Source organism: Bubalus kerabau, chromosome 1 (genome assembly GCF_029407905.1).
Source record: "Bubalus kerabau isolate K-KA32 ecotype Philippines breed swamp buffalo chromosome 1, PCC_UOA_SB_1v2, whole genome shotgun sequence".
Taxonomy (NCBI): Eukaryota; Metazoa; Chordata; class Mammalia; order Artiodactyla; family Bovidae; genus Bubalus; species Bubalus kerabau.
The window spans coordinates 51,943,685-51,948,156 of NC_073624.1; the positions used below are offsets into that span (position 1 = coordinate 51,943,685).

A 4,472-nucleotide genomic window follows, 5' to 3' on the forward strand; every position below is an offset into this window, starting at 1 on the left:
CCTCGCGTGCTTTAATTCATGGAGTCACAGAGTCGGACACGACTGAGCAACTGAACTGAACTGAACTGATTCATTGGAAGGACTGATGCTGAAGCTGAAGCTCCAATACTGTGGCCACCTGATGGGAAGAACTAACTCCTTAGAAAAAAACCGATGCTGGGAAAGATTGAAGGCAGGAGAAGGGGACGACAGAGGGTGAGATGGTTGGGTGGCATCACCAACTCAATGGCCATGAGTCTGAGCAAGCTCTGGAAGTTGGTGATGGACAGGGAGGCCTGGCGTGCTGCAGTCCATGGGGTCACAAAGAGTCAGAGAGGACTGAGCAACTGAACTGAACTGAGGTTCTGCCGCCTGGCCAAGGCGCCGTCCCCTACAATCTACTCTCCTACTATTAGGCGCCTCTCCTCCTCCAGATCCAAACTGCTTGCCCAGGGCTCCGCCCTCCCTCTCAGGCCCCGCCCTCCCCTCAGGCCCCGCCCCACCTAGCCCCAGCCAGGGCTAGGCTCTCCTGAGTAGCTCTCCTCAGCCCACCAAAATTAGCCTATTTGTGGAAAGCCCTGAGACTCTGGTGGTTAAGAAAGCCTTTAAGCTCAATCGTCGGCGCTCCCCTTCCCTCCCTCAGCAACTCCCAAGGCCTCCTTCCTGCCCCAGCTGCGGCTCTTTAACATGGTTGCCGCTTTGGCGGCTGTCGTCTTTCAGTGGCTAGAATTGGGTTTCTCCTGCAGCCCTGCAGGTTGAACCCAGGGGAACTGCCTGGGGTCAGAGGTTTCGAGGAGTGATGAGATACCAGGCACTCTGGACCTCCAGCTCTTCCTAGACAGCAGTGGGCAGTGGCAGAGGGGGCAGGGATGACAGGCAAGCCTAGGGTAGCGGGGCTGAGCCGCGCTGAGGTGAGGTGACCTCTGGCTTGCTGCTAGGGGCATGTGGGGGAAGGGCTGGGCCCCGCGAGGGTGGAGGGGGTCACGTGGAGGGACCGGGCCTGGGTTTGGGGTGTTGTGGCCCCAGGAAACCCAAGAGCAAGCATTTGCTGAACCTTTCCTGAGTGCCTGGCCCTGAAAATACAGTGGTAAGCAAAATGCTGACAGTCCAGTTGGGGAGACGGTCAGTAAACACATCCTCACAAATGTATAATTATGTAATTACAAACTGTGAGAAGAGTTGTGAAAGGAAAATACAGGGGACTCTGTGAGTCTCCTGGGGGTAAGGATAAACTTCCTTCTGGAAGCTTCTTGGTTAATTCTAAACCTGAATCCTGGCACTGCCACTTACAAACTGAGTGTCCTGGACAAAGTGGGTGGTCAAGCTGTGCCATGGAATCTTGGGTCAGAAATGAAGCTTGACTCTAAAGTCTTGTATAAGCTGGCTTTAGGAAGTCTAGAAAGATGGAAGCTTGGCAGCTACTTAGAATATGTATTTATTTATGCAGCTCCAGTCTGTGTCCCCTCTGCTGTGGTCTGAATGTTTGAGTCCACTCAGAAATTCATATATTGAAATCCTCATGCAATTTGATGGTGATGGCATTAGGTGGTGGGACCTTTGGGGGTGATTAGGTCATAAAGGTGGAACTCTCACAAATGTAATTAGTGCCCTTATAGAAAAGGCCTGAGTGAGCTCCCTTGCCTCTTCCTCTAGGTGAAGACATAAGAAGTCTGCAACCCTCACCCGCCCATGCTGGCACCCTGATCTTGACTTCCAGCCTCCAGAACTGTGAGAGGTAAATTTCTGTTGTTTATAAGTCACCTAGTCAGTGGTATTTTGTTGCATGCGTGCTCAGTTGTGTCCGTCTCTTTGTGACCCTATAGACTGTAGCCTGCCAGGCTCCTCTGTCCATGGGGTTTTCCAGGCAAGAATACTGGAGTGGGTAGCCATTTCCTCCTCCAGGGGATCTTCCCAACCCAGTGATCGAACCCCACATCTCCTGCATCAGCAAGCAGAGTCTTTACCACTGTGCCGCCAGGTAAGCCCCTTATGAGTGTTTATTCCTTGTTATTCCGTTACTGTACTTCTTGGTGTCTCCACTAAGCAAGTAATTAAATTAAAAGTCTTACTTACAGAGCTATTGACTGATGCCATTATGGTAAAACCCCAAATAATAAAAACCTTAAATAATAAGCAACCTAATCTGCCAACAGTAGGGAAGTTGCTTAAGCTAAGGACAGTATGGCCATGTGAAGCAATACTATTCAGGTTCCAAAAAAACCCAAGTGTTTCTGGGAATTCCCTGGTGATCCAGTGGTTAGGACTACATGCTTTCATTGCTGAGGTCAGGGAACTAAGATCCTGCAAGCTGCTTGGTCAAAAACAAAAAAACAAAACTAAAATGTTTCAGTATATAATTTCATAGGGAGAAATGTGTTACAGTAACAAATGAAACAGTTTATAAAATTCTATATGATATGATCACAATTGTGAATATATATTAAAAAAAAAAAACCCAAAAATCTATTTTCTGTTGAGCTTCCCAGGTGGTACAGTGGTAAAGAATCCACCTGTAATGCAGGAGATGCAGGAGGGTCGGGTTTGATCTCTGGGTCAGGAATATTCCTGGGGGGAGGAAATGGCAACCCTGTCTAGTATTCTTGCCTGGACAACTCCATGGACAGAGGAGTCTGGTGGGCTACAGTCCATGGAGTCACAAAGAGTTGGACCTAACTGAACATGTATGCATGTGATTATCTTTGGTCGGTGGGTGAATGGCACATTGGTCTAACCACTGATGTTCCATTCCCATCACTGGTCTTAGCTCCTGGTGAAGTTCAACCACAGTGGCCATTCTGCTCTGCAAACTCCACAAGGACACCAGAGTGTCAGCACTTAGATGCACTCTTGAGACTGGAAGGGTCTTCTGCCAAGCCTCAGTGTGACTCTTCCACCCATGAGTGGACACAAAGAAGGCAGCATGGAGGAGAGGGCATAAGACTTGGGATCCAGAGAATCTATATTTAATTCCTGGCTTGGCCACAAAAGAGTGGTGAGACTTTTGTCTCACCTATACATTTCTGCACTTTGAGTTCCTCATCTGTAAAGTAAGGGAAGTGGACAGAGATGATCTCTGAGGTGCCTTTGGACTTTAACATTTTCCTTTTGTTTGACCAGTATTGTCGAACACCTCTGTACCAGACAGTATTCCAGACATTGGGAATAAATAGGAAAACAAGGCAAAGGTCTGTCCCCTTCCTATAAACTGTAAGAGAGTTGTAGCACTATTGTTTTGGCTCATCATTTCCTGTAATGAGTTTTTAAGTGCCCCTGCCTTCCTTTCAGCTCTTTTCTCCTCTGTTTCACTTTACAAACTTTTATTTTTGTGTTGTCAAGATTCATACTTCTAAATTCTGTTGGGTTGGGTAGTGATACGTAACCCTTCCATACTTTGTCTATTCACTGATTCTAAATAAATAAATAAATCAATAACTATTTTTCATCACATAGTCAAGTTGTTGCCTTTTATTACATTTCCTTTTGGACACTGCTTTATATCTCCTGGGGTTTTTAATTGCCTTTCTTTTTCTTATACAATTTGCCTGTCTCATATTTTCAATTTAAAAAGAAATCTCTTCCTCATAACAGGTATAGCAGTCATGGTTGAATCAGAGAGCAGAATCATCACGCATGTTATGTGAGACAGGATTCATTATGGGACATGGAACAACAGACTGGTTCCAAATAGGAAAAGGAGTACGTCAAGGCTGTATATTGTCACCCTGCTTATTTAACTTATATGCAGAGTACATCATGAGAAACGCTGGACTGGAAGAAACACGAGCTGGAATCAACATTGCCAGGAAAAATATCAATAACCTCAGGTATGCAGATGACACCACCCTTATGGCAGAAAGTGAAGAGGAACTCAAAAGCCTCTTGATGAAAGTGAAAGTGGAGAGTGAAAAAGCTGGCTTAAAGCTCAACATTCAGAAAATGAAGATCATGGCATCTGGTCCCACCACTTCATGGGAAATAGATGGGAAAACAGTGGAAACAGTGTCAGACTTTATTTTTCTGGGCTCCAAAATCACTACAGATGGTGACTGCAGCCATGAAATTAAAAGACACTTACTCCTTGGAAGGAAAGTTATGACCAACCTAGATAGCATATTCAAAAGCAGAGACATTACTTTGCCAACAAAGGTCCATCTAGTCAAGGCTATGGTTTTTCCAGTGGTCATGTATGGATGTGAGAGTTGGACTGTGAAGAAGGCTGAGCACCGAAGAATTAATGCCTTTGAACTGTGGTGTTGGAGAAGACTCTTGAGAGTCCCTTGGACTTCAAGGAGATCCAACCAGTCCTTTCTGAAGGAGATCAGCCCTGGGATTTCTTTGGAAGGAATGATGCTAAAGCTGAAACTCCAGTCCTTTGGCCACCTCATGCGAAGAGTCGACTCATTGGAAAAGACTGTGATGCTGGGAGGGATTGGGGGCAGGAGGAGAAGGGGACGACAGAGGATGAGATGGTTGGATGGCATCACTGACTCGAT

At 46.3% G+C, this 4,472-nt stretch overlaps 1 long non-coding RNA gene across 1 annotated transcript; it reads left to right on the forward strand.

Annotated features, from left to right (window-relative positions):
* The first annotated feature begins 617 nt into the window (after positions 1–617).
* Positions 618–3,408, forward strand: LOC129641483 (uncharacterized). The gene is made up of 4 exons (XR_008709351.1): positions 618–890; positions 1,633–1,714; positions 1,803–1,957; positions 2,744–3,408. It is a non-coding gene; the product is annotated as an uncharacterized LOC129641483 (long non-coding RNA).
* The last annotated feature ends 1,064 nt before the right edge of the window (positions 3,409–4,472 follow it).